Below are 22,974 nucleotides of genomic sequence, written 5' to 3'. Positions count from 1 at the left end.
CCTCTGAGGGCCTGGGAGCTGCTCCCTCCTCCAGCCTGGCTTTGGAACAGGCTCTGAGCCACAGCCAGCAGCAAATCCCATCTGTGCCCACCCAAATCCCTCATTCCTGGGCACCTCTGTGCTGCCAAAACCTCATCAAAGCAGAGGGAACCCTCCAAAGGTCACAGTGCCTGGGCAGGGACAGGTCCCACCAGGCCAGGCTGTTCCAAGCCCTGCCCAACTTGGGCTTGGGCAATTCTATGGATGGAGCAGCCCCACAACCTTCCCATGCTGTGAAAAATGGGTATTTTATGATTGCCTTTTCACAAATATTCAAATGAATGTTATATGTGCTATGTTAGAAAGTGATGCTGTATTAATTTTCTTAAGTGGTGTGTTAAATATAGTTTTAGGTTAGAGCATAATGTTAAAATAGAAACTATGCTATGTAAGATACTTTTTTAAAGAGAGGAATGAGGTACTGGTACCAGATAGCAGCCACATGACACCTCAGTCTTTCAGAGAAAGTGAATTTATTGCTCCATTATCAGAAGAAACCAACTTCCTGCCTGCTCAGCCCTGAAGACACCGTCAGGATTCGGAGGAAGAAGTTGACACTGCCCAGACAGAATCCTGTGTTTGAATGGAATTTATGCATCATGTATGAGGTGTATGAATATGCAACAGGCTATTGCTTTTAAGGGTTATTACAATCAAGGCAGAGGGCATGGGGCATTCTCCTCCAATTTTTGGAGGATGTAGCCTCCTTTTTATCCCATTTCCCAGCTGCATTTCCCTTCTCTCTCTCCCCATTTCTGAGGTACTTCAGAGGTTCAGACTTCCCAGAACACCAGATCCCAAAGATTCTCCTGTAATTTATAACCCTCCCTTTTGATTGGTAATTCTTATGAATTTTTGGGGTTTTCCCCATTGCTTCTTTCATCTTTCAATGTCCAGTTTCATTTATCAGCACACCTGCAGTTTATTTGTAAAGGCAAATATCTTTTCCCGTTCATCAGTCAGTGGAATCCTTCCCATTGTTTCTTCTATCTCTCAGTCCTGGTTTTATCCACCAGCGGACCCACAGCTGGTTTGAAAGACAAATCCCTCATTCCTCTCACTGCCATGGCAGGGGTGGATGGGATGATCCTTTATGCCCCCTCCACACCATTCCTTGGAATTTAAGAGGGAAATCCCAAAGCCTCTGGCAGGAGCTGCCTTTGAGCAGCATAGGGGGCTCAGAGCAGCCCAGCCCAGGAAAAGCTTCACTCTCCACTCTTTCCTAAGTTCTTTTCCTTTTTAATTCCACTTGCTACAGCAAAGCACTGCAAAGCTGTATTTAAATTAAAACAATCCTCCAGCCTGCAGAGAAAACACACTGAGCCATCCATTTCCATGAGCAAACGGGGCAGGAAATCCAAGCAAGATTTATACAGTTATTCCTCTGTAATTATCCAGAAGAGAGAGAAAGCTCAGGGGTCAGCAGTATCTCATTCATTATCACACCCCAGCAGCTTCTTAGGCTTTAATTTTGGTTTATTTTTTTGCAATCCGCTGCTTACATCCAGATTAAGGGTGATGTGCTGAGAAAATAAAGCACTTTGTTGATAATGGGTGAAATAAAGCTCCCCCTGCAGCAGAGTCCCTCCAGGGCCCAGGTGTGGCTGTCACCCGCTGCAGGCTGACAAGACCATCATCTGATTTGGGGAAATAAAGAGTAAAATGAAAAGTAATTCAAAGAGAAGAGGGAAAATAAGGAGCCCTTTGAGAGCTGATATTTTAATTTGCCTTTTGCTGTAACAGCTCCATCCATTCTTTTTTTTTTTTCAGCCCCTAAAAAGCTGTTGGTGCTGCTGTGGTTTATGGCAGGAGAAGCACCCTGGGATCCTGTGCTGGTGGCACTAAATCCCTGTGGCACTTCAGCAGGGCCACATCCCTCTGGTTCCAGAACAAAACTCTCCTACCCACAGGGAGAGCCCAGAAATGCAGTGTCTTGGTTTGGAAAGACAGGAGTCTGCTAAGGAAGGCAGGAGCCTCCCCTGAAATGGAAAATGCAAACCCTCCCCACCCCTCTGAATTGCTATACACTTAAATTAAGGGGCTCTCAGGCAAAAAAAATTATGGGAGCAGGAAATAACAGTTCTTTAATAGGGAAAGGAAAAAAGAAAATAAAAGGATAAAATAAACAATGCAGTGAACTAAACCAACAGTGCCAGAGTCAGAACCCAAGCTGACACCCTGTGGGTCAGGCTGTTGGCAGCAGTCCCATTGGAATTGTGGCTCAGCCCTCCTGCAGTGTCAGGGCTGGTTCTGCTGGAGCAGGGATCCTGGAGAAAGGTGCAGTCTCTGCCTCTGAAGATCCAGGGGCAGAGGCAGCTGCTGTTCCTCTGGGCAATCCAGTGCAGAAGCCGTGCTGGTGTTCCAGAATCTCCAGATTCTATCCGGGTAGGAATGCTTGGCTCCTCCCTCTGGGCTCCCATCTCCCAATGGGATGCTGTAGTTCTTATCAGCCATGCAGGGACATTCAATAGCTGTTATCAGCAGGTGTCCCCTCCTGAGGGAGGAGTGATTGTGGTCACTCAGAGAGAGAGATAAGGCAAACTGCCCACTTGACAAAGGTAATCTGCCATACAGATGGTAATGGAATACATCTTGCATTGCAATCTGGAACATGCAGCAAAGTGGGGGAGAAAAGTTCCAAACCTGCCAAATTTGGGCTCTCCAGGCCTGTTCCCAGTCCAGTGCCAGTGCCAGGGTGCCCCAGCTTCAGCCTCACCCCCATGGTGGCACCTGCAGGTGCCCACGCTGGGGAATTGTTCTCCCCCCATCCCAGTTTGGGATTTCTCCATCCCAGAGGAAGGGATTTTGATTTTGATCTCTCCTGAGCTTCTCCTGGCTGAGAAGCTCAGGAGGGATCAGCCCAGGCTAAGGGAGGCTCCAGAGGAACCAGGAGGGAGCAAAGGCTGCTCTGGGGCACAGAGGACAATCCATGAAGACAATCCATGAGGACAATCCAATCTCCACAGGAGAACACTGCAGAGGGGCGCCGGGGAGCAGCTGCAGGGATTAACCCTGGAAAAAACCCATTTTCCACCTTCAGGAGTGCCAGAGGTGCTGCAGAAGCTGCTGGTGCAGGAGAGGCTCAAACCCAACCCCGAGGTGACCGACCTGAAGCACTTTGAGAACAAAAGGTGCTGATTGGGGAAGGTTTTTACAAGGGGGTTTAAAGCTCATTAGAAGAGCTAATGGAAGTTTTTAATTTAGGGCCTGGGACTTCCTGATGCGGCCTCACATGCTCAGACAGGGCTCAGATAAAAGAGTTCTATAGGAACAGCTTTATGATCATGATTTTCTGCTTAATTAAAGATCCTCCTCTTCAATTACTGCAGCTTAATCTGGGTGTACAGGCCTCTAAGTGGCATCAGCTGAGGACACAGCCTCGAGCAGATTGAAGCACTGACACTGATTTAAGCTCTACTTGCCTTTTTCTCTCTTCTTTCCAAGGCAAGGAAGCTTTGTTTATTTATTGGAGGAGTCAGAGCTGCTGTCCTTGTGCCTCCAGCTGGGTTTCACTGACACCCAGGTGCTGATGGCTCCCAGGTCTCTTTTATGCTTTTAAAACCTTCAAACATTACAAAAAGCTGATTTCCACCCCCCCCCCCCCCCAAGTGCTGGACAGGAACAAATCCCAGCACAGCCCCACAGCTCCCAGGCTGAGTGGCCACAACCTGAGCAATAAATCAGTATTTTTAATATTCTTCTATCTGGAGAATCAAGCTTCAGGACTTATTCCCAAAGTCATTAATCACACTGTAAAGTAAATCTGCAAAGCTTTGTGTTCTCCTGGATTTGGAGATGGAATTCCAAGAGTTTCAAGGAGCTGTGTGGTTTCCATGTCCATAGTGACATCGAATATCTTACAGGACATTTATGGCACCCCTCAGCTGGGACCACTCTGCTTCCTCTCCCATTCTCCAGGGGGGAATTTAAACAGAGGACTCTGGATTTTTTATCTTTCTCTGATGGGAAGATCTGAGACTGGATTGGGAAAACTGTTCCATCTTAAAGCTGTTCTGCACAGTCCGAACCCCAACAAAGAACAGGAACTTTGACTCTAATTCTCTCAGAGTGAGGCAATTTTACAGAAACCATGCAGGTAATTAATGATCCCATCAGGAATTTTCATTCCCAGAATGGGGAGTGGGAGCTTTGCTATAAATTAATCCATCCAAGTTTTTATTGGATTTTTGTACCATAGCTCAAAGTCTTAAAAAGCTCCAAAAATTCGCTCTCCTTTTTGCCATGATAGAGATGGAAATCTTATAAATTACATTATTCTAATTTCCCTATTATCTCATATACACCCTTACATTCTGATTCTGCACAATCTTCATAACATCCTTCAGATCCCATAAATTGTGTCTTTAGTATGGAACAAAGCAGTGAGGAGAGAGATACCGGGGTGAAGCGGGAGGCAAAGGAATCAGTCAGACCTTTTATGTTCATTAAAAGTGTTGCTGGAGCTGGATTTATTATTATGTTGTCAACTAAATTTTGCTGGCACCCAAAAGCACCTCGGAACACTTTAAACACTTGGGCAATAACTGCCTCAAGTGTCACTGAGAGCGTGTGAGCCCGTGACACTTTTATAAAAACAGTGACAAAATAGAACCATCCCAGAGGGAAAAACTGCAGCAGCACAGGGGGAGGGGCAGCAGCAGCCTCAGAAAATCCAGCAAATTCCAGGGCTGGGGAAGGGCAGGGAGGGAAGGGGACACAGGGAGGGAAAGGGACACAGGGACCAGGATGGCTCATCCCAGGCTGGGTGACCTCCAGTGTAGGAGCCTGAATGAGGGATGTGGGACTCCAGGCAGCTCTCCAAAATGCAGTTTATTGTATCCAAGGTGTTACAGCAGTCCAGGGTCATAGGTGACAGAGCTGTGCCCACAGCTGTCAGCTCCAGCTGCAGGCAGGCCTGGAGACCCTTTGGTTTTGGTTACAGTACATTATATACTTTTCTTTTGGTTACATTGCATTATATACATTTTTTTGCTGAGCATCTTAATACATAAGAACCAATCTATACCTTAACTATTATCTACAGCCTATCATAACTACTAAAATTACCATATTCATGTTACTGTTCTCCAATCACTAAAAGTTAGTACATTACAGTTTAAGATAGAAGTTGGTTTTCAGTTTTCTTGCAGTGGAAAATTCTGAGACCTTTTTTCTACTTGCCACATTTGCTGCCTTGTCTGTCTGTGCTATCTTTCTGCTTGGTAAAAACATCTTGTTTGGGGTGGGTTTATCCTTTGCTCTAAGCCATAAAAACCCCTTCTAACTAACACACCCTTTGCCTCCTTGGTTATCCAGTGAGACTGGCCCAGCAATTCTTTTCTGCTGTATCAAAACTTGCTTCCATCTCTATTCCTTCATCAGACTCTACATTCAAAAATCTTTCTGCTAGGCACAGATATCTGTGAGACTTTCTTGTCAAACTTTCCTCCTTCCCAACATGCCAGGCCCTGAGTGCAAACAGCAGCTGGGTTTTTTTCCTTGGAGCAGCTGGAATTTGGGCTGTTTTGGGTGGGGAAAGCAAGGGTCCCCCTTCTCCCTGTCTGCTACTGAGAGTTCATTGGAATCTGAGCTCCAGAGGAAACAGGGTGGGAAAATCCACAGAGCACAAGGGGCCTTTGGCACAGCCAGGGAGCCAGAGCTGCCCAGGGCAAAGTCCCAACACCTGGAAGGATTCAGGGCCTTCAGGCGCCCCTGCAGCTCAGAGGGAGGGTTGGGTTGGAAAGGACCTTAAACCCATGGTGTTCCACCCCTACCATGGCAGGGACACCTCCCAGTGTCCCAGGCCTGGACACTGCCAGGAGAGTCCATCTGGGAGCAGAGCAGATCCTGCAGCCCGTGGAGCACTGGCCCGAGAGAGCGGTGAAGGTTCTCACTAACCTCCCACTGAAAATCATCTTCATCATCCTCATCATCAATAATTACCAGCTCCCTGATCTGCAGCCTCCTGTTGTCCCCAGAGCTTTGGGCAGACTCCAAACATCCCCAGAGCCTCTCCAAAGGCCCCTCAGGACCAGCAGCCACTCCCAGGACTAAGGGACACTGACCTTTAATAAGCTCCAGGCCCTCCAAGGAAGCCTTGGCTCCCTGGGCTCCACTCACCTTCCCAGGGCTCAGAATCTGCAGGTTGTGACTTCCATCCTCACACAGGGCACCACCAAACATTGATTCTGTGCTTCTTTTCTGCCAAGGTTGGGGGTAAATCTTGAGATGGTATTTCTTGTTCAGATTCAGATGTTTGTTAGTTCTTATCTCTGTCACAGTCCCACAAACCCTGAGTTCTGCAGCACTTCACTCTCACACACTGAAAATGGAGCTGTGTCTCTCTCTCTACAAGGCCTTTTAGGGATAAACTGTCCAATTAAGAAATGACACCTAAATTATTTTTACCTTTAACCCAATAACCAACCACCCATGCCCACAGTGGGGACTTTTTATCCAATTACACAAAACCACCCAAACCCATGGAGAAGAAGGAGAAGAAGAAGAAGGAGAAGGAGGAGAAGGAGAAGGGGAAGAAGGAGAAGGAGAAGGGGAAGAAGGGGAAGAAGAAGAAGAGGAAGAAGAAGAAGAAGAAAGAAGAAAGAAAAAGGAGGAGAAGGAGAATGAGGAGGAGGAGGAGAAGAAGGAGGAGGAGGAGGAGAAGAAGTAGAAGGAGGAGAAGAAGAAGGAGAAGGAGGAGGATAAGAAGAAGCCTCCACCCCCAAAGCCTCCATCTTGCTTTATATCTGTTACTATATTCTAAACCCTTAAGCTCTAAGTTTCCACCCTGTGATCTCACACACTTCTATCCAAACTCCACACCCACAATCCCAGTTCTGTCATTCCATTCTGGAAGCTTCTCCACGGCCTCTGGTCAGTGCAGTGTTCTCCTGGGGGTCAGTCCTGGCAGCGCAGAAAGTCTCAAATTCTCAGTGACCAGAGCTCCAACACAGGAGCAGCTCCCCAGAGGAATCCCTGGAGGCTCCAGGTGCCAGCATGGAAATTCAGGCGCCCCCAACCTCAGGAACAGGGGGCACCCCAAGAATGGGGCTTGTGGCCACAGCAGAACACTCGCATGGCCAAAAGCCACCCAGGGACTGGGCACAGGGAAGGTGACACAAATCCAGGCTCTGGCTCAGCAGCTCACCCTTGGGCCCCTCTCTGTGACCCTCTGTGGGAACAGGGAGGAAAATAAAGCAGCAGAACAAATCCTAGGAGTCCCCTGTGCCCCACAGCAGCAACTGCACAAACCAGGGCCACCCTGAGGGGGAAAATGGCTTTTGGGAATAAAACCTCCCAGGGAAGCTTTTCGTGTCCCCTAGAAATGTGTCCATTATGCTAAACAGACATTTTAAGGACAGGACTTGTGGCCTTTCCCTAGTCTGCTTTCAGAGCTTTTACACATCATTTTACTTAATAAAAAACCTTCCCACCTTGCTTTTACTGTTTAACACTTCGGATTTCTGCTTTGTTTTCCAGCTGATGCATTGCTACCAAAATTTTCCTTGTTATCTCAGCCTGGAGCCCATTTGCAGCACAGAATAACACTTTCACCCTCAAAAGGAGCAAGTAAAAGGCAGAGAGGGCAGAAATAACCTTTCCAAATGACCAAATGCAGCAGAGGCATCCAATTTGCTTGCCTTGCAAGTTGAAAATCTGGGGGGTTCAAAGTCCTTATGTGCTGCAGAATGGGGGAAATTAAGTTTGACCTTCAGCTTTTCAATTCAGGAGGGGATTTGGGAGCCTCCAGCAGGTTCTGTCCTGCTGTGACACATCTTAAATGGACCCTTAAGTGTCCCAAACACCAATTTCCCCCTGGCTCCAGCCTGAAAAGACAAATGCTTCAAATTGCAGCGCGTTAAGGAGCTGGAATCTGTATTTTGCTTCCCTCTAAGAGTAAAGGTCAGAATGTACAAAGTGGATTTTTTTGAGAAATACGAACTCTGTCACTGACTTCTGCAGACTCCACCTGTGAGGGTGTCCCTCTGCAGGGACTGGGGGTCCTTAAATTCACAGAACTTCAGTTTTGCTCTTGAAGTGCTCGATAAATGCTCTGTAAAAGGACTCAAGTGGCTGAACTGGGAGTGGGTTTTGTTGATTCCAACACCTTCCATGTCTCAAATCCTTTGTGTTCAGGCCTGAACCCGCTCCCACTGCTGGCAGGTGATGGAGGGGAAGCTGCAGCTCCAGGGAATAAGTTGGGAATTGTCCTCAGGAGGCACCTCCAGCATGGGAGGTTGGAACCTGGCCTAGCAGGACTTAGGACAGGCTTAGAGGAAAGAGCTTTCCCTGATTGTTGGGGAAAATAATAACAATAACAACAACAATAATAAAAATTACAATTATTATAATTTATTATAATTATAATTATATTATAATTAATGTTTAATTATTATAGTTTGTTATTATAATATTTTATAATAATTCTTTATTTTAATAATTTATATTATTATTATTATTGTTATTGTTATTGTTATTGATATTATTGTTATTATTGTTATTATTATTAGTCGTCAGCCTAGAGAAGAGACACTTTGGGGTCATTTCACTGCAGCCATCCAGCTCCTGAAGCAGCTGCAAGAAAGTGGAAAAAAGCTTTTTACAAGGGCCTGGAGTGGCAGAACAAGGGGGAACAGCCTTGCTTGGAAAGGAGGAGGTTTAGCTGGAATATTGGGAATTCTGGTGGGGAGGTCCTGGCAGAGCTTGCCCAGAGAAGCTCTGAGGGGTCCTGAGTGAGTTCCCAAGATGGAGAGATTGATGCCCACAGAAATCTCAGCCAAGAGGAGCTCAACACCCAGAATGAGTCATTTAAATCCCAAGTTCCAAGGGAAAAGCTCTCCCAGCTCACTTGGCACCAAGTTTTAAAACAAGTTTTTATGATCTTCATCATCACCTGCCCTCCACTGAAATCATCCTTTCCCCCCACACTGATGAGACCTTCCCTGCTTAATAAATCACATGTAAAAAAAGCCACAAAAATAGCAGAGGGAAAAGGCAGCTCAGTAAAAACTGAATAATTTCTTTCCAATCATGTAGCCTTGGGACATCTTCCATAATTCCTCTCTGTTTGCATTTTAACTACCTCAAGGATAACTTTCTATCGTCCCCTTGAATTTTTGAGCTCTTAACCCTGTGATGGTACCCAGTGATGGTTAAAGGGCTTTAAGAACTCAGTTTTTTTTAAGGGGTACAGCTCTGCCTCCCCTCCTGAAAGCTCCAACACTGCAGTTTAACCACTCTGCTGAAACATTTTAGCTGTGGCTCTGCTAAGTGGTGAAAAATCCACTCTGAACTGTGGCATTCACATTCTCTGAAAAATTCCTTGACCCAGGATTTTTCTCCTGGGAAGCTAAGCCTCAGAGAAAAGGAAAACAATTCTTATCTCATTTGCTTCTCCTGTGTTGTGCTCATGTGGAATGTGTTTGGAGATTGTTTACCCACAGGTGATTGTTTTTATTAGTTTTTACTGTGAGTTGTTTTCACTCTTTGGCCAATCAGGGCCAGGCTGTGTTGGGACTCTGGAGAGAATCACGAATTTTCATTATTATCTTTTAGCATTCAGTAAGTATCCTTTCTGTATTCTTTAGTATAGTTTAGTATGGCATTCTTTAATATATAATACTATTATAAAGTAATAAATTAGCCTTCTGAGAACATGGAGTCAGATGCATCATTCCTGCCTTCATCAGGGCATTCCCCACAAATCCAATACTGAAGTGCTCACAGGAAGTCTCTAAATACCCCAAACCTGCTGTGAACCTCTTGTCCCTGCTTCCCTTTGAGCTTCCTCCACTTCCAAAAGAAACCCCACATTACCAGCACTCCCCTAGTGGGTTTTTTTGGCTGTTTCATGGCTGTAAAGTTCTAAATGTTGAGGACATTTGGTCTCAACAGCTGAGAGGCTGCTCCAGAGCTGCCCCTGGAGCTGGGGGCTGTGCACAGCTCACAGGCAACTCCGTGTGCCTGCTGGGTTTCCTGCACTGTCCCTCCTGGTGCTCAAACACATCCAAACTTACCCTCACGGCATTTCCTCAGTCCGTGTGGGGCAAACCACAGCTCCTCTCATCCCTGAGAGCAATTCCAGGGCCAGGCTCGGTGAAACCACAATCCCAACCTCGTCCCCTCTACCAGGCCTCTCCCAGCTACCCCTTTCAGGGAATTTTTCTGCTTTTACATCATATCTTGGTTTAAACAGCCAGGTGTCTGCTGAGGAAGGCAGGAGCCTCCCCTGAAATGGAAATGACCCCCCCGCCCCTGAATTATTATAATTTTGAAATTAAGGGACTCTCAGGCAAAGATATGGGAGAAGGAATAACAGTTCTTTATTAGGAAAATCAAAAATACAAATGCAATAGTGCAAACAAACCCTGCCAGAGTGCGAGCAGGCCCTGGCACGCTGTGGCTCAGGCTGTGGCACAGCCCCATCCCATGGGGGCTCAGCCCTCCTGCAGTGCCAGCTGTGGCTCTGCTGCAGCAGGGATCCTGCACAAGGGGGGAGTTTTCCTCTGCAGCTCCAGGGCTGCTGCAGATGGGCCTGGGCTCCCTCTGGCCATGCAGGGCAGCAGAAAGCTGCTCCTCTGGCAATGCAGGGGGCAAAGGCTGCTGTGCTGTGCCAGGCTCAGATTGGATCCAGGTAGGAATGCTTGGCTCCTGCCCTGGGCGCAGCATCTGCCCATGGGATGCTGGAATTGGATCAGCCCTGCAGGGACACTCAGTGGCCATGGAGAGCAGAGATCTCCTGGAAGGAGGATTGGCTGTGGGAGAGATCAAGAAAACTGCCCCAAGAGCAGCAGAGAACTGCCCCAGCTCTGACAGAGGGTGACAGAACACACACACTCATCTTCCAACCCAAGACACATCAAGAGTCATCTTTGTACTGGTACTTCCCACTTATTTCCCTTGCTGTGCTACTGTAGAAGCAACATCCAGGGACAAAACCCCAATTCTCTCTCTCCCTCCTCCTCATCTCCCTAGGAAATTTGAGTTCCTGAGCCACAGCAGGCCCAGGCCGTGGCTCCTGAGCAGGAGGAGATGTTTGCTCACACCCCTACAAGCCTTTTCTTACATCTCCTTCCTTGTTTTCCTCATCTAATTAGTGGTGCAGAGAATTAAACCTCAGCCTTCAAGGCCAGGAGCTCCCCAGGAGAGCAATCCAGCTCTAATACTGTTTAAATATGAAACAGCTCCTGTCCCGGCTGGAGCTGGGGAGGCAGAACCCACAGAAATTATAATTACTGGGGGTGATTACCAATTTCAAGTTGTTGTCAGGGAGTCCAGAGCTGCTTTAGGAAATCCTTGAGGGGCAGAGAGAACAGCTCCGTGGTGGAAGGGGAGAACTTGGTTCTGGAAAATGTTGTTGAACAGATTTGCCAGCACAGCTGTGGCCCAGGGGTGAGAAAGGGGACAAAACCCAGCAAGGGAACCACATTTCCAGGTTATCCCTGCTGCACCCCTCAGGAAGGGCTGAGGGGATCCCACATGGATCCCACTGCAATCCCTGCCCAGGTGTGGCTCACCCAGCAAACACCTTCACACTGATCCCAAAGAGATCCAGCTCCAACCCCTGCTCAGGTGTGGATTACACAGCAAACACCTCCACACTGATCCCACATGGATCCTACTGCAATCCCTGCCCAGGTGTGGCTCACCCAGCAAACACCTTCACACTGATGCCAGAGAGATCCAGCTCCAACCCCTGCCCAGGTGTGGCACACACAAACACCTGCACACTGATCCCACATGGATCCAGCTCCAATTCCTGCCCAGGTGTGCCCCAGCCTGGCTGCAGGATGGGTCACACAGACCCTGTGGTCCCTCCCCAGGCCTGGCTTTGTGTCCCCTGGCTCCCACTGAGGCTGGTTTGAGGCTCCCATCTCAGTGCCAGGAGCAGCTCCTGCTGTGCAGCTGCCCCAGAGCACCCCTGGCCATGCCTGGACCTCTCTCCCTCCTCCTTTTCCAAGCTGAATCCACACCCAGATGCTCTTGTAGGATGAAGCCACCACAGGCCACGATCCCCCCTCTTGCCCTTCCCTTCCTGAGCTAAAATTCCTTTTTAGGAAGGAATTTCAGGCCATGAAGGGGAAGTGCACCATGTGAGAAAACCCCACATTTCCCAGCACCACCAGGGTGAGTTGTGTTTGATTATTCATTCCTTACTGTCCAGCAGTCTATAACCTTCAGCTTCCCTGGACACAAAGATTCTCCTTCACCTCAAGCAGTTTAGGATTCAGGTTTCAGACACAAAACTGAGCAGCAGCCATGCAATCCAACACCAGAAACCCAAAACCCACAGAACAAATCTCATGGCCATTTTCAGGGCTCTGAATCCCTCATTCCCAACTTTACCTGGGAGTTAGGGCTGCCCAGCCCTTTTATGGACATGATCCAGACAGGTTGGGAGCTGCTGGATTCCACAAATCCCAGTCTCCGGGGGAACTGCCTGCTTTTTCCAATTTTCTGTCCTCCACACCAGCAATACGGTGCCACCTGAATGAGCATTAAACCAACAAACAATCCTACAAAGCATCCAAAACCCCCAGGAAAACTGCTGGCTGCTTTATTCCCAGATTTCCCCCTGCAAATCACGGCTAATCCTTGCAGATTTATTTAGATTACAGCCTCCTGAGGCTGAGGGCTGCTTACAGGGAGTATTTACAGACCAGCACAGCACATTCGCCTCCTGGGACTGGGAAATAAGCAAAGGAACATCCCCAGCAAGGACGAGGGCATGGACAGGATTTATGGCAGGGGTCTGGATGGGATCCATTGCCCTGAGAATGCTGAGGGTTTGGTCACATTCAAAAAAAAAATGCAAAAAAAACCCCAAACCAGAAAAAAGGCTTTGGATGTGTTTTCCTAGCTTGGTCAGAAGGGATTCAGTGGAGCTGGGAAAGAATCCATTTATATCCCACTCTCCTGCCTGGGAGCAGGCACAATCCCCTGATTCCAGAGGATTTGCATCCTTTGGGTGACTCAGGCAGCAAATGCAATTTAATGCAGACAAGTGTAAAACGCTGTGTCCGGAGGGACAAAGCCAGGAGTGAGCAGGGATGCAGCCAGGGAATGATGAGGATGCTGAGGATGGGGATGAGAGGCATGATGGCCAGGAGGGGATTTATGGATCTGTAAGGAAAAATCCTGCAGTCACTGACACCCTCCTTATCAGCACAGAGCAGGAACTGAGCACTGGTATTGCAGCTCTCCTCCAAAAAAAGTCAGTGTGTTACAGGATCATTCCCTGATTCCTGTGTGATACAGGATCCCTGATCCAGTGTGATACAGGATCCCAGTGTGATATGGGATTATTATCCCTGTTCGATACAGAGTCAATGACATGTGACATGGATTTTTGATCTCCAGTAGGTGTTACAGGATCATTGATTCGTGTGATAAGGATTCCAGTGTGATACAGGATCCCAGTGTGATATGGGATTATTGATCCCAGTGTGATACAGGATCAATGATCCAGTGTGATACAGGATCCCAGTGTGATACAGGATCAATGATCCAATGTGATACAGGATAATGATCCAGTGCAATACAGGATTATTGATCCCTGTGTGACACAGGACCCCAGTGTGATATAGGATCAATGATCCAGTGTGATCCAGGACCCCTGATCCCAATGATCCCAGTGTCCTGCAGGAGGTTTTCTCTGCAATTCCTGTCCCCTTGCCATGGCTGTTCGCCCTGCAGGAAGGGTTTTGGGGTGATCTCCTTGTGGCTTGCAGGGCCTGAAGGGGCTCCAGGAGAGCTGCAGAGGGACTGGGGACAAGGATGGAGGGACAGGAGCCAGGGAATGGCTGCCAGTGCCAGAGGAATGGCAGGGCTGGATGGGATCTTGGCAATTGGGAATTGTTCCCTGGCAGGGTGGGCAGGGGCTGGGCTGGAATTGCCAGAGCAGCTGTGGCTGCCCCTGGAGCCCTGGCAGTGCCCAAGGCCAGGCTGGACATTGGCACAGTGGGAGGTGTCCCTGCCATGGAACTGGATGGGCTTTCAGGTCCTTTCCAGCCCAAATCATTCCATGGTTCCCTGATTCCGTGGCTCCATCCACACTCTCACCAAAGTACATTTTCTTGTCCCTTTCAGACAAACAACCCCATTAGCACTCCAGCCCCCCAGTTTGAAGCTCTCCCTTTGTTCAGACCCTGCAGCACAGGTCTGGAGTGTTTCCTGATTGGGGCCAGCCTGGCTGCTCCTCTGCAGTTAAGGACAAGTGGTTTCCATGATTTTGTGCTCTCTGAAGGAGGAGGATGAAATCAAATCAGGGACTGCAGCCTGAGCACTGAAACACTCCCTGCCAATCACTGCCAGAGCTGCTCCAGCAGCAGAAAATGCCTCTTTTCTCTCTCCAAAGAGCCCTTGTAGAGCCTCCATGTAAAAAACAGACCTGGAAAGGGAACAATACCAGGAAAAGGTTAGGGGAGATGAAGGCACAAACTGAAGAGCTCCAGTGTAGACCTGATGTTGAGAAAAATGTGGATAAGGGGGGAAAAATGGAGTTAAATGTGAGTTTTCTGGGGTTTGTTAAACTACAGCATCCAGAGTGTGAATTTCTGAACAAGTTCACCCTCAGAACTATCCTGCCAGAGTTTTCAAAGCATTCCAAAATTAAAAGGGCAGCCAGGTCCTAACAGGAGCTTTCTGGGCAGGTCACAGATGGGGAAGGAGGTACAGGAATCACGTGGAGGGGACAAGGAACCCTTGGAGATTGCTCTGAGCAGGAATTTGACTCAGCTGCACTTCAGCAATGATTCCCTCGTGGAAATCAGAGTTTCCAGAGCTGCCTGAGTAGCTGTGACTGCTCCTGAGCTGTCAGAAACTTGCAGGGATTTGTGCTCCAATGTCACCCTGGCACCTCCCAGCAGAATCTCCTGCTGCATCTTGGGTTAATGATTTGTAGCAGGTTTTTATCTGCCAATAGATCCATGCCACAGAGATGGAAAGTTTTATGGGCTTTCATTTTCATCCTGCTTTATGGAAGGGACAAAACAATAATGAAAAATTGGAAAAATGATTGAAAATGAGAGCAGCTGCTCTGAAAAGGGAGCAGGGGGCTCAGGAGTGAAGGGGAAAAGTTGCTGTTGTACTCAGAGCTACAGGAGAACCAGGGCTGTCTGATCTCTAATTTCTTCTCTAATTTGGCTCAGTATGATGCAAACAAGGGTAAAAATAACACCCTAAGTGATGTTTCCCATGACTTCCCTCCAGAACAGTGCCAGGGAGTGGGAATAAATCCCTGTGTCCTCCTGTGAAGCTGAGCCTGCCAGAACACATTTCCTCTACAGCCTCCCCAAAATCTGCCTTGGGATGGGCCAGGAGAAGTCATGAGGCTCCAAAATGCCCATTTTAAGGAATCATCTGGAGAGAGAGAGGGCAGGAAAAGGCTGAGAGGGTTGGGATTGTTCAGCCTGGAAAAGAGAAGTTTCAGGGTGACCTGATTATTGCCTGAAGGAGCCTAAAGAAAGAGGGAGGAGGACAGTGGGGACAAGGATGGAGAGACAGGAGCCAGGGAATGGCTCCCAGTGCCAGAGGAATGGCAGGGCTGGATGGGATACTGGGAAGGAATCTTGGGTGGGCAGGCCCTGGCACAGGGTGAAGGCTCCAGGGAGAGCTCAGAGCCCTTGCAGGGCCTGAAGGGGCTCCAGGAGAGCTGCAGAGGGACTGGGGACAAGGATGGAGGGACAGGAGCCAGGGAATGGCTCCCAGTGCCAGAGGGCAGGGCTGGATGGGATCTTGGCAATTGGGAATTGTTCCCTGGCAGGGTGGGCAGGGGCTGGGCTGGAATTGCCAGAGCAGCTGTGGCTGCCCCTGGAGCCCTGGCAGTGCCCAAGGCCAGGCTGGGCATTGGGGCTGGCAGCACCTGGCACAGTGGCAGGTGGCCCTGGGCTGCAATCAGCTGCCATTGAAGATCCCTTCCCACCCAAACCACTCTGGCATTCACATTCCTCAATCAAGGATGGAAACCAGCACCAAAACCCATTGCAGCAAATGGAGAAAGGAAAGGAAAGAATGATTTCCTGGCTGGTTCCAGGTGCCCCCAGTGCCATTTGCCACAGGGGGTTTGTAGCCTGGCAAGGCCTGGTTAGAGAGGTTTGGGCTGTGCCAGGGTGCCCAGAGCAGCTGTGGCTGCCCCTGGAGCCCTGGCAGTGCCCAAGGCCAGGCTGGAGCACCTGGCACAGTGGCAGGTGTCCCTGCCATGGCTGGGGTGGCACTGGATGAGTCTTCAGGTCCCTCCCAAGACAAACTGCTCCCTAATTCTGGGATTTCTGGTTTTGCCATGGCAATTCACCCCAGCAAAAACCAGCATGAGAGGGAGTCCTCTGGCTGCTCCCAACCCCTGGCACCCCAGAGCTCCTCTAGGAGGTATCTCCTGCTGGGGACACACAGGCCCTGCAGGTCCAGTTCAGATTTATTTTCCTGCTCAGTGGGACATCCACCCTCCTGCAGCCACCTCAGGCCCGTGTCTGAGAGGTGACTCCACTGCCATGATCTGCCACCAGCTAGGGCTGGGAGAGGTCACAGCACAGCCCCCTCCCTGTCTGCCAGTGACAGCCAGTGACAGCTCCCAGGAAGGGCTGGCTGACCAGGGAGCACCCCAGCAGTGTGGGATGGGGGGGCAGAGTCCTGGTTTAGGGCAAATTTGGGAGAAAACCTCCAAAAGGGCCTCTCCAGAAAGCAAACCCACACAGCCCCTCCCCACAATTGGGTCGGGAAGGATTCCTCAGAGAGAAGTGGATAGAACCTGTTTATTTAACAGGCACAGCATCCCCAGCACACAGAATGAACAATACCAGGTGACACCACTCTGCCACCGCTCCGACAAAGATGACAAATTCAGAAAGTCTCTCTTGGGGATGGTCGCTCTGTTCTCAGTCCCTCCTGTGCTGGGGCAGCTGCTGCAGCCACAGGGTGCAAACTCTCGGTGTTCCCAGGGCCCAGGCCAGAGCAGGTTTGAGATGGTCCAAAAAAGGGAAAGGAGAAAGAGTCCAGGGAAAATTTGGGCTGCTCAGCTAAACTAACTAATGAGCAGAACCAAAAAGCAAGAGCAAAGCAGGAGCAAAGCAGGAGCAAGAGCAAAGGGAAAAGCAAAGCAAAAAGCAAAAGCAGCACCATGTACTGCCCTGTGTGTGTGTCCCGCCAGCTGTGGGGAAGCGGCTGAGAGCAAAACCAAAACATTTGCTCTTCAGAGCCAGTCTGGAAGGCAGAGAACAGATATCCAGCATGAACAGAGCACAGGGATGGGGATACAGCATCATAACCTCACCCTAGGACAGGCAGGAAGGGATGGCTGAGCTGGGAATGCCCCAGCCGTGTGGGATGCAGGGCAGGCTCAGCCCTGGCTGCCCCAGCAGCACAAGGCAATGATTTCCTCCGTCTGTGAGCTCCCAGCCCAGCTCTCCCTGCTGCTCCTCCCTGCACTGTTCCCATCACAGCCCTTTGTCTGCCTGTCACGCTGGCCATTTCTGAGGCAGGGAAATGGCTTTGCCTTCTGGCAGGCATTTCATTTATTCTTTCATTCCATTGGAGTTTTAAACACATTGAACATGAGAACTTCTGAAACTTCATGGGGCCTGACTGCTCACAGCTCACATTAAACATTTAATGTGTGCAAGGGGGGAAAGATAAAGAGAACAACACCAAATGCTGGATGGAGACTCAAACAGGAGGAAAAGAGTTCAAGGCAAATCCTGTTCAGGGGCAGATTTGATGTAGATGGATAATGAGATGATTGGCTCTTGCAATTAAGGGATAACTATTGTGTGAATATTAAGAAAAGCTTTAGTGATGTATGGTTATGTTATTGTGGTTTAGATGTCCCCTGTTCTCCCCACAGTTCCCTTTCCCCCTCTGTATTGTTGCCATCACAGCCTGGGCTGTCCAGGACAGGTACAAAGAAGCTGCACAGGTGTCCCTTGCATGGGGCAGGTGGGAATGGAAAAGTTTCGAGGTGCTCAGGGGGTGGGCATGGCAACACCTGAGCTCCAATCCAGTTACAAAGCAGTTTGCACTGATAAATGGCAAAGAAGAGCTGACTGACAGACTTTGGGAGGGGCCAGGGCTGGCTGATGCAACCCCATGGGTATAAAAGCCTGAGCATCCATCTGGAAGATGTACCAGCCATGTGGTATCCATGAGGGCAGCTCCCAGCACTGTGAATTTTTCCTTATACAGTCATTTTGTTGTATTTTTGTCAAGGTTTAATAAACCTTTTAAAATTTTTAAAGTGAGCAGTTGTTTCTCACAAATGGGGGCTCATCTGGGCTCAAGGATGAGGGAATGTTTGCTGTTCCATGCTCAGCTGTTCCTGGCAGCTGAACTCTGGGGACACCCTGGGGTCACTCAGGATATTTAGGGAACCTGGGTGTTTATGCACTCCCTGCAACCCCTGTGCACTGCAGCTCCAGGAAAAATCCTCTCCTGCCTCTCCTGTTAGCACAGGGATTCCTGAGAGGTGACCTGTTGGGGAAGATGGAACAGGAAAGCCTTATCAATATGATTGCCTGGCAAAAGATTTTGAGAATATGGAAACTCCAAGTGAGATTGAAATGAAAGCAAGCTTTGAGATCCCTCAGTTACTGAACAACTGGAAAACAATGGCATGGCCAGCTGAAGGTGATCCCCTTTGGATCAAACAATCCCCTCTGCTTGCAGACAGGCCCAAGGCTCAGAGCAGACCCTGCCAGCTTGGCAGAAGGGGCCCAAAGAGGAGTTTTTAGGGTTCAAAATGTAACCCAGTGTGGTAATGTAATGATTCTTATAGGCTGTGTGGAAATGCTGTAGGATTTGTATCTTGGACTAGATTGGTTAGTGAGAATGAGAATATTCAGCACAGAAGAAGATTTATGGTATTGTAAAGGGGAACCTTGCTCTCTCATGCTCTTTACCACACTCTTGCCTTCTCTCTCTTTACCTCTCTCTCCCTCTCTGGGCCCTGCTCTGAGCTGTGGCTGGCAGCTCCCAGCAGGGCCCTGCACCCAGGCCCTTTGCAATAAACCACAAGTTCCAGCCCTGGCTGCAGAGATCTCTGCTCTCCATCTATCCCGACTGTCCAACCCTCCATCACTCCTACAATGCCCCCCTCCTCCTCCTCCCCTCTCTTTGTTCTGCCTTTTCAGTCCCGTGGGGCTCCCTGCTGTCCCTCAGAGCCATCCCCCAGAGATGTCCTTCCCCATCACTGGTCTCCTGTCCCTTCACCAAACTCAGGCAGGTGCTGTCACAAAGTCCTGGGCTCATGGAGTGGTTTGGAAGGGATTGGAAGCCTCACCTTGTTCCACCCTGAGCCCTGGAAATGGAGGAGAGTGAGGGAGCTGTGCAGAGCCAAGATCTCTCCCAGTCCCCCTTTTCTCCAGGCTGAGCCCCTTCCCAGCTCCCTCAGCCTCTCCTGGGGCTCCAGACCCTGCCCTGGCCACACTCCAGCCCCTCCATGTCCTTCCTGTGAGCTGGACACATCCCCAGCATCCCCAGGAATTGTGGAGCCGTTCCTGAGCAGTTCCTTGGAGCCCCTGATGGCCAAAAGCAGCTGACCCTCCTCCTCCTCACTGCCCCCCAGTTAATCCAGTGTCACCTGATGGGCCACCCCAGCCCTGCTGCCCCAGCCTCTAACAGGGCTGGGACATTTCTGCTTTCTGGAGCAGGTGGGACACGGATCCTGTCCCATCCCATCTCTGCACCAGCCCCTCTCCTGCCCTCCCAAAGCCTGCTGGCTGTGGGCACAGGAAAGCTCTGGGAAGGGATTCCGCTCCTCTGGGACAGCACAAACCCTTACACAGTGTTTTTTATGGAGCTGTCCTACCTTGGGAAGGAACTCGGTTACTGAGGTAGGAAGTGTGAAAATCTCATTTTAGGGAGCTGCAGCGTCAGACTCCGACGTGTCCCATCGTGTGACCGTTTGATGTAATTGATGTTCCATTTCTGGCAGCCACATGGTCTGAAAGCTTCTGTTCTCACAAATAAATAAATAAATAAATAAATAAATAAATAAATAACCCCAGCCAGTTTTCTGGATCTTTGGGAAGAGAAACTGGAAGGCTGACCTGGAAGCATTCATTTATGGTTGTTGTCAAGGTGACAGAGTTTATCAGACTAGCAGAAATCCAAGTATTTAAAATGTAAATTTAAATTTATTTAAAATGTAATTTTAAATTCTCAATGTAGTAGGGTAAGGTAAGCACCAATTCTGTCAAACACTTGTTATCTTTCATTAGTACGGAATTGAATTTATTCTTAGAAGAAAAAGTATACAAATATTGCTCTGTCATGTAACAATGAACAGATTCCCTTCAAAGATAATAACAGACAAATGTTTGGTAATTTATCAAGTCTGTTTACAGCACTGTCTTTAAACTTGAGCTTTCAGTTAACTCATATTCCAGATTCCTGCTTTCTTAAAAAGGAAGAACACCCTTGAGTATAGCCGTGAGAACAAAAAAGAAGAAATGCAAATGTTTGTTTGTGTTCCCTGATTTTTAGCCTTGTCTTGATTTTTTCAGCAAGGCCTGGCTCATGAATTTTGACTGCTTGTGACTGAAATTCTGCTCTGTGCCATTCTGGAGGCTCAGGAAAACCTCACAGTTAGCACCAAAAAATGAATCTTTTCCTTTAAAACAGCCTCATATTGTCAGAGTGATAAAACCCTGTCAGTGATATATTTATATATATCTAAATAAGCAGCTGGTCAGCTGTACTTAAAATATTCAAAGTAATTCTCCACTTAGCACTTCTATCTTGAAGTTATAAAGCAAGGTTGGCTGGCTGCTGACATTATTGAATTTCAAATAAAGAGACTCTGGAAGGCTGCTGGGGTGGGTTTTATTCCTGCATTCTCTTAAAAATGCCTTGACAAATTAAACCAAGTTGTTTTCAGGCTCTGAGCTCAAACCAGCAAAGACAAATCTGAGCAGCTCCTGCTGATGGGGTTACAAATAACACCGAGGTTCCTGGTTAGAGCTCAGACTTTGCACTCACCCAGGCAGCTCAAGGAAACCAACATCAGATCCACGAATATTTGATTTCTAAAATAAGTAAAGATACCAGAAGAGGAGGGAGAAATCAATAACTGAGTGATATTTGTGATATTTTCTGAGAAATCCCTTCGCCAGGACTACTTCTCCTGGCAAGAAGAGAAGCCTCAGCTTCTCCATGTTTTGCTGCTTTGAAATGTGATTTGGAGAATTGTTTACCCAGCATGTGAATTGTTTTTAATTAATGACCAATCACAGCCAGCTGTGTCAAGACTCTGGTCTGTCATGGGTTTTTATTATTTTCATTCTTTTCTAGCCTTCTGATGTATTCTTTCTCTATACTTCAGTAATATAATATAATATAATATAATATAATATAATATAATATAATATAATATAATATAATATAATATAATATAATATAAATATAAGCCTTCTGAGGACTGGAATCAAATCTTCATCTCTCACCTCCTCCTGGGGACCCCCACAACACCCCAACACCAGTGTCCCCATCCCTGCTGGGGACAATGCTGGGAGCAGGGCAGGGACAGATGGAGCTTTGTCCTGGCTCAGTTTCCAGTAGATCTCGATGGCTGCTTGGGGCTGGAGGTTTCAGAACGCTGGTGTTGTGTCAACATTGGTCATAAAGTTCTCCAGGCCTTTTATCCATCTCCCTGCAAGCTCTGACTGAGGCTGATAATGGATTCTGGAGCCTGGCTCTGCACCCAGGGAGCACAAACAGCTTTTTATGAGTTTTACATTTCCCAGCCATTAATTTCATGAGGCCGCGGGATGGAGTAAAACACCAGGAGGCCTCGGGTTTTATCAGGCTTATCACAGCCATAAACTCCTCTAACAAGTCCATTGCGCATCTCTTATCTCATTTGCCTGCTCCTCTGGGGGTCCCTCCCTGCCTATTCCTTGTCCCCTAAAGCAGGAGAGGATTGAGAATTCCTCTTTCTGCTGTGGTGCTGGATCACCATCCTCAGTGCAACAAACCTCTTCTTTTCACTCTTCTTTCAGTTTAAACCATCACCCTTTGCCCCTTTGCAATAGGCACTGCAGAAAACTTCCTTGGAGCCCCTTCAGGCCCTGCAAGGGCTCGGAGCTCTCCCTGGAGCCTTCTCCTCTCCAGGGCAGCACCCCCAGCTCTCCCAGCCTGGCTCCAGAGGGGCTCCAGCCCTGCAGCAGCTCTGGGTTCTCCTCTGGGCTCTCTGCAGCAGCTCCAGGTGCTGCTGATGCTGTGGGCTCAGCACTGGGACGGCTCTGCAGGTGGGTCCCACCTGAATGGGGCAGAGGGGCAGAGCCCCCATTATCCCATTATGGAACCTGCAGGGTCCCTGGGACAAACCTGCCAGACCCAGGGGTCAGATGGAGCCAGTGCTGGCGCCCCCAGGAGCTGCAGGGAGCAGACTTTGGGAGCAAAGTCCATTCACTGGATCCCACAAATCCAAACTGACCATTTCTGCCTGGTTTTATCCTTCCTTTCCCATTTTTTTTTTTGTTTCAATGAACAGCAGGGTTGACTCCTCCACTGCCTCCTGCCTCTCCCAGCCTGTTACCCCAGCAGCTCTGCAGGAGCACTCAGGACAAGCAGCCCCTGAGGTTTTGACTGATGTGCTCATCACCTGCTCTGTGAGGAGCAAATTTGGGCTGGGAGGGTGGAGAACCCCTGTAAAGGGAGGTGGAACAAGTGGCTGGGAGGTTAAACTTGTGCTTTAATGTCTATTTGTTCCTTCCAGATTGGAATGAATAATTCCAGATTAACGGCCCATGTCCCAGCCCTCACTGCCAGGTGATCCATGGAAAATTTCACTCCAGCTCAGCAGCTGGGCACGGATTAAAAGGGCTCATGCCACATTACAATAATATTTAATCACTAACAGCAAATGAACTGCCCAGCTGAGGCTGACGGATCTGCTGGGGGCAGACAGGAGTGCAGGTGAGCACAAACCTTCTCCCGGAATCAGCT

At 48.7% G+C, this 22,974-nt stretch overlaps 1 long non-coding RNA gene across 1 annotated transcript; it reads right to left on the bottom strand.

Moving 5' to 3' along the window:
- Positions 1-18,307: 18,307 nt before the first annotated feature.
- Positions 18,308-21,143, bottom strand: LOC135457152 (uncharacterized). The gene is made up of 3 exons (XR_010442670.1): positions 21,007-21,143; positions 19,835-19,979; positions 18,308-18,498 (listed from the first exon to the last, which is right to left on the bottom strand). It is a non-coding gene; the product is annotated as an uncharacterized LOC135457152 (long non-coding RNA).
- Positions 21,144-22,974: the final 1,831 nt, after the last annotated feature.

This window comes from Zonotrichia leucophrys, chromosome 23 (assembly GCF_028769735.1).
Source record: "Zonotrichia leucophrys gambelii isolate GWCS_2022_RI chromosome 23, RI_Zleu_2.0, whole genome shotgun sequence".
Taxonomy (NCBI): domain Eukaryota; kingdom Metazoa; phylum Chordata; class Aves; order Passeriformes; family Passerellidae; genus Zonotrichia; species Zonotrichia leucophrys.
Note: the sequence above shows the minus strand (reverse complement) of the source record. Positions and strands in the feature narration are given on the sequence as shown.